The sequence below is a fragment of the Piliocolobus tephrosceles genome, chromosome 10 (assembly GCF_002776525.5).
Source record: "Piliocolobus tephrosceles isolate RC106 chromosome 10, ASM277652v3, whole genome shotgun sequence".
NCBI classification, from domain to species: domain Eukaryota; kingdom Metazoa; phylum Chordata; class Mammalia; order Primates; family Cercopithecidae; genus Piliocolobus; species Piliocolobus tephrosceles.
In genome coordinates this window covers 103,377,515-103,384,675 of record NC_045443.1, presented here as the reverse complement: position 1 = coordinate 103,384,675, position 7,161 = coordinate 103,377,515, and the positions used below count along the sequence as shown (strand labels likewise).

Genomic DNA, 7,161 nt, shown 5'->3' with positions numbered 1-7,161 from the left:
GACATCCACTATATGCCAGGTTTGTAATACGAAGATTTTTAAAGGAGAGATAGAAGTTGCTATGGGGATCATAATAAAGAGTCTAACCAAATCTCTCTCTTTTTAAAAAATATGGCAAGGAGCGGAGGAAAGTTATTGGAAAAAGCTGGAAGAAGAAGTTCTCAGAGAATTAATAGTAAAATGCCAGGATGGGCCATTTCAGATGAGAAAAAGTAAGCCTTGGGCTGAGATGGAATGGGAAGGGGAGAGAAGTAGAAAATTAGATGCTCTGCATAATAGCCTAAGAATTATAAATGTCTCCAAGGAACATCAAAAGCAAGAGAGTAAAGGAACCTAGAATAGAAGGAACTAAGGGAGATTAATGGAAGGAAGGGGTGGGGAAAGAGAGAGAGAGAGAGAGAGACAATGGTGAAGATTTAGGAAGCCTGGGCCCTGAGAAGGGGTGGCCAGGGAGAAACTTCCTGTGGGAGGAATGGCACTGCTCCCAGCTGTGTCAGTTGTGCACTGCACAACTCCAGGGAGAAATATTGGCAATATCGGCCTGCTGGTTCACATAACTATTAGAACAATTTCTCAGCAAATTGTTAAACAAAATTATGGGAGGCCATTATTTTGGATTGAACTCGTGCACTAGGCCACAGCAGACCAGACCAAACCAAAATGGAGTCACTCATACTAAATGTGATATAATCAAACTGAAACTTTAAGGAAGTAGATAGGTTCTAAAACAGACCATGTTTTGTTTAACTGCAGCACAAGAAGGTCCCCTCTACTCTAACCCTTACAAAAAATTGCCTGATGTCCTTGTTCCCAACTTACGAAACCCATTGTTCTGCTATTTCCCAGTGGAACTGGAGAACAAATAAGTACATTTATGATGGTGACAGAATGAATCAACACCTAAAGTTGGGGTAATTGTTAAATTAAATTTAGCCTAAAGCTGCCTCCTTCTCTAGTCTACATTCAGCATAAGTGTTTCCCCATACATAGTGAACTGTAACCTGATTGGAGGTATAAACAGACTGTAACCTATTCTTGCACCAATCACCAAGTTTTGGTCAATCAAAGATAGCCAGCTGTTTAAACTGTGTTCAAATAAGCCAAACACTGGGCTATAACAAATCCGGCTATTTCTGTACCTTACTTCCTTTTTCTGTCCATAAATCTTCTTTCGTTTTGTGAGTATGTTGTAGCCTCTGAACCTGTTCCAGTTTGGGGGCTGCCTGATTCATGAGTCATTCTTTGCTCAACTAAACTGTATTAAATTTAATTCGTCTAAGGTTTTTCTTTTAACAAGGTGATAATAAAGACCTTGAAGGATGCACTCTTTTTAAGTTTACAGAAAGTTGTCTTTTGGACTAGCAGGGCTACATGGTCAGGGGAATTTTGAGAATAGTTGTTCACCTTTATATTACTTCTGGCAATTGCTCTTGGGCATCACCCCAAAATCTCCACTTAAATTACACTATACATAATTTCCTTGTATGGTTATGATTTTGGAAAATTCAGGGAAAAATTCAGCATGGTGGACATAGGGTGGTAGAGAGGAGGAGCTCTACAAGGAGACATTAAGAAATGGAGAATTCTGCAGAAACCTGGACTCCCCAGGAAACTCATAAGTACCTGGGAAATCCCTGCAGATGTGAGGGGTTGGGAAGACACAGAACAGTTTCCACTTCTGTGAAATGGAAACGGAGAGTTCGAGCAGTTTCTATTTAAATATCACAGGACAGAGTAACTCCAGTAGGCTGGAGAACTTGGGGTCTCCAAAAGAAACCAACATCGGTATTGTAGATACTAGCAATGTCAGATGTGTCTTTCAAATAAAACCTCCTCCTGCCCCACAGATACTCAAGCTATTCTTTTAGTCTCTCATCCTCAAAGGCACACACAAAAGGGAGCAATTGCTTTTTAAATTCTGCCTGCTAGATAGGGTCTGATGAATACATTTCCAGACAATGTTGCCAAGAAACTTGGAACCATCTTTCTCCTACCCAAGCTCATGACGACTCGAAAAACCCTGTGATCTCCATGGACCTCAAGTAAAAATACCTGTCTCACCTCTCCAATCAGCTGTGATCAAAACAGTAACAAGAGCTTCCTTGGATGCAAACCTCCTTGGAAAATGTAAAAGGGCCATAGAAACTGAGGAAGATAATTATGCAAAGGAACATTTTCTTGTCTCTGACTATGTAGGACTACCTTCAGAACCACAAGGGACCCTGGGGTAGGCCATCCTTCTCTGCAGAAGGAAGATGCAGGCCTGGTCTAAGTGGCTGCAGCTGCTCGGAAGTGGCCCTCACTGGGACCCAGGAGGTGTCCTAACAGTCCACAGCAAAAGTTCTCATTTTACTTGAAAGTACAGCTTTCTCCACTCCTCACCACCTCCAGAATTTGTAATCTAGATTTTAAACCACATGTAGTCATGCCAAACATTTTTTTCTGAGATTGTCAAACGTTTGTAGTTAATTATCAGTTGGAATCGATGTAACAAAATCTGCATTTCTATTCTGGATTTAATTAAAATGCCTCTGATATCGGCCGGGGACTGTGGTTAGTGTATTGCTAGTACATGCAATGAGGTTTTTCCTTCTTCTCTGAGGAAAACCCCAACAGGCTTTATAAATCAGTACTATCAACTGGAATGGCCCAGACTTACCGTAAGGAAGTGCTATCACTTCCACTTTTAAGAAACAATGAACTATTTCCTGGCTTCTCAATTAGGAAGGCTTTTTGGGACTTTGAAGAAAAAAATGTAATATGTAATAAATATACTAAGGAACAAGCATGATTAATGACAGTTCAGAAAGAGTCTTCAAGCTGGTTTCTTATAGCTCAGGAATCTACATTTACTTCTCAAGAAAACCCAGCTTCCATGAGGGCTATAATGAATGCACAGAGAAAGTCAGAAAATACAAAAGAAATTCTCACTCTAGGATTTGACTCAAGGCTTAAGCCTTCCTTGAATGGGTGGGGTCGGCTAAAAAGCCACTCTTGTCACTCATTGACTTCTTATCCATTGCATTGGAAGCTGTTATGAGGGCATAGTGGGGGTTGGAGTGGGAGCCCAGAGATCACCTTCCTCCTGCAGAGAAGAAAGGAAAACAGCTTGTGTCCTGGCGTCTTCTTAGGACTTCTGAGCCTAATCAACATTATTAACTCTGGAAGATGTGATCAGACCAGAATGTATCCCCCAGTCACCCTTATCCCTCCTTCCATCTGTGGCCAAAGAGAAATAGGTCTCTCTCTGTATGAAACACCCATTCATTAACTCTTGGGAAGCTATCCCCTCCTCAGCTTTTCCAGTACATCATTTTACCTCAGTGTACAGTATCTTAATCACTCCAGCTTCTTGCCTCCATAGACCTGCTCATGTCTTCTCCATCCAAAGATGAGGGACTCCTACTCTTTTTCCTTCCATCACCTAAATTCCCCCCCCCCCCCCGCCTTTTTTTTTGAGACAGGATCTCGCTCTGCCACCCAGGCTGGAGTGCAGTGGCACCATCTCGGCTCACTGCAAGTTCCGCCTCCTGGGTTCACGCCATTCTCCTGCCTCAGCCTCCCAAGTAGCTGGGACTACAGGCGCCCGCCAACACACCCAGCTAATTGTTTTGTATTTTTACTAGAGGTGGAGTTACACCATGTTAGCCAGGATGGTCTCGATCTCCCGATCTCGTGATCCACCTGCCTTGGCCTCCCAAAGTGCTGGGATTACAGGTTTGAGCCACCACTCCTGGCCCTCCATCACCTGAATTTCAAAATCATGCTGCCTTCACCTCCTTATGTAACATTTGCTCTGTCACCCATGGCAATCTCACTCACTGCTTGCCCATGAGACTTCTGAGAATCACCACATGCCTTCCATCGCCCACATCCTAAAAAACTATTTTCAGTAGTTACTGGGATTTACCTTTTTGCTGCAATTATTTTCACACTGATGTTTTTGACATTCCTTCTTCCCACCAGTTGTATGATAATGGCTTTTCCCTCTCCTGCTACTTCCAATTGCTCTTTTTCCACTTACACTGTCAGTTCTTTCTCTTTAAAGGACCTTTAAAGGTAGGGTGGTCAGAGGATTTCATCCTCACTTTTCCACGATATGAGTTTCTTCATCTGTAAAAGGAAGACGATGATGTTGCTGGTAGAAATATGAAATGGTGCAGTCACTTTGGAAAACAGTGTGACTATTCCTAAAAAGTTAAAACATAGAGTTACCATTTGACCCAGCATTTCTACCTCCACGTATATACCCAAGATAATTTTTTAAAATACATGTTAACACAAAAACTCGTATACGGTTATTCGTAGCAACATGATTTATAACAGCCAAAGAGTGGAAACAAATGTCCATCAACAGATGATGGATAAACAAAGTGTGATGTATACACACAATGGAATATTAGTCATACAAAGAAAGGAAGTGCTGAAACAGACTACAGCATGAATAAACCTTGAAAACATGCTACAGAACATGAATGAAGTCAGTCACAAAAGACTACATTCTGTATGATTCTGTTTATATGAAATGTCTAGAGTTGGAAAATCTATAGCGATAGAAAGTGGATTAATAGTAGTCTAGTGACAGGGGAAATGATGAGGGATTAGGGATAATAGCTCCCTTAGTCTAATTATGCTGCTATAACAAAATACCACAGACTGGGTAATTTATAAAGAACAAAAATTTACTTCTTACACTTCTGAAGCCACCAATGTTGGTGTCTGGCGAGGGCTGTTTTCTGCTTCCAAGATGGCACCTTGCTGCTGTGTCCTCATATAGTGGCAGGTGGAAGGCAAGAGGGGCAAACTCTCTGAAGCCTCTTTTATACCGGTATTAATCCATTCATAAGGGTGGAGTCCTCACAAGTTAATCACTTCCCAAAAGGCCCTCCTCTTATTACCACCTTAATGAGTATTAAGTTTCAACATATTAATAACTTTTTGAGGGATACCACATTCAAAGAAAAGCAATAGCTAAAGGTTATAGAGGGGTTTTTGTTTTTGCAGTGATTAAAAATATTCCCAAATTGTGTTGATAATTGCACAACTCTGTGAATGTGCAAAAAAAAAAAAAAAAAAAAAACCCAGTGAATCGTACACTTTAAATGGATGAATTGTATGGTATGTAAATTATATCTCAATAAAGCGGTTACAAAAACAAGTAAAAAACGTTAAGAAAACAAATGAAAAACAAAGAGGAAGAGGATGATATACCTACCTCATCAAAGGTTTGGGGAAGATTGATAAAATGAGGCACGAGCATCCCACAGCACAGTAACTAGCTCATAAGGAGTGCTCAAAAACTGCTAGATATTGATATTGTTGTTCCACTTTCTTTAGTTACATCTTATGTTCACAGTTCCTTTCACCGTAAGAAACAGAAAACTCCATAAACAGAGAGCAGAGTGTGATTCAAAGAACTCACATTCAAGGGCTGGAAGCAAAGTTTCAAGGCTTCTTTTACATGTATCTAATACTACTTCATAATAAAAATACTTTCAAAGAGTCATTAATGGGTCTAGTTGAGCTTGGTTCTTATTAAATATTTATAGAATTGGCAACCAGTTTATCCATACAGGGAATTAGACAATAGACGCTGCTCCTTTTGTATCTGGGTGTTCATATTGTTTTGTTTGGCAGAGTACCAGGAAAGTTAGGTTTGAAATAGAATCCTTGGAGGAGAGGTGGTTACGATTTCCAACTCTCCTTTCTGTCCCTTTTTTAGTAAGTTTTGAGTAACCTTCCTGTACTTGATGCATACTGTCCCTAGGAGGATAATGATGACATCTCATGATTTGAATAGTAAACTTCCTTTAGGAATAGTTAACTGAGGAGTCATTGGGATTATCGTTCCCTTAAATATGCATTTAAACACCAAATGCTAATCTTTTATTGAACAGAAAAACATGAAAGTTTACATAGTGAAGGTGTCGGCCCTACAGCTAAGGGATAAATTTTTAAAGTAAAAAATTGCTATGATGTATCTCTTCTTTTTCATAACTTTTATCAGTTATTTATCACTGCTTTATTTGTCTGTAGGACTTAGTTGTTTTGTAAAATGTGATGACATAAGCTTTGGGTAGAGATCATATTTGTCTTGTTCACTGTTTAATACCCAGCCAGAACTTAAATCATAGAAGGTACTTTAAAAATATTTTTGAATGAACAAATAAATAGTGTATATACATAAAATGTATTAATAGTATGTATAAAATATATGATGCTACAAAGACCTACACACCTGTGCATCCATGCATGTACATCTATAGTCTGGGGCTCAGTTTCAGCTTGGGTGAAATCTGTGATGGTGAATTTTATGTGTCAACTTAACTGATGGTGAATTTTATGTGTCAACTTAACTGAAACGTGGGGTACCCAGATATTTGGCTAAAGACTATTTCTGGGCATGTATGTGAGGGAGGAGATTAGCATTTGAATTGGTAAACTCTAAAGCAGATTACCCTTCCCAAAGTAGGTGGCATCATCCAACTCATGAGGGCTTGAATAGAACAAAAGGTGGGGAAGGGAGAATTGGTTTCTTTTTCCTGATTGACTGATCTGGGACATTGTTCTTTTCCTGCCCTTGGACTGAAACATACACCATTGAGTCCCCTGGTTCTTAGGGCTTTGGAATTGGACTTAACTATACCACCACATTTTCTGGGTCTCCAGCTTACAGATGGCAGATTATGGGTCTTCTTCCTGCTCCATAATCATGTGAGCTAATTTCTCATACTATATCTATCTATCTATCTATCTATCTATCTATCTATCTATCTATCAGTATGTATATATTTACCAACATCTACCTATCTATCCATCATTATCTATATATTTACCAATGTCTGTCTATCTATCTATCTATCTATCTATCTATCTATCTATCTATCTATCAATCATCTATCTATCCACCCATCCTATTGGCTCTGTTTCTCTGGAGAACCTTGACTAATATAAACCCTTATAGCTGCTCCATGTAGTTGTGTCCAGACTTGGACTGTGATTCTTGAGCCTGCTCTTTCTATAATATTCTTTTTTATTTTTTTTCCAAAATACCCGAATCCATGTTGAAATACCAGAAAATGAGGATGTTGATAAGGAAAATGGGACTATGGTCATGTAGGAACCATCACCTGAACCGCTCGACCCCCTATCACTTTCTTT

The 7,161-nt window shown here is 39.6% G+C and overlaps 1 long non-coding RNA gene across 1 annotated transcript; it reads right to left on the bottom strand.

Annotated features, from left to right (window-relative positions):
* Positions 1-2,899: 2,899 nt before the first annotated feature.
* On the bottom strand, positions 2,900-5,013 carry LOC111540735. The gene is made up of 3 exons (XR_002731081.1): positions 4,694-5,013; positions 3,911-4,190; positions 2,900-3,085 (listed from the first exon to the last, which is right to left on the bottom strand). It is a non-coding gene; the product is annotated as an uncharacterized LOC111540735 (long non-coding RNA).
* Between the last annotated feature and the right edge of the window lie 2,148 nt (positions 5,014-7,161).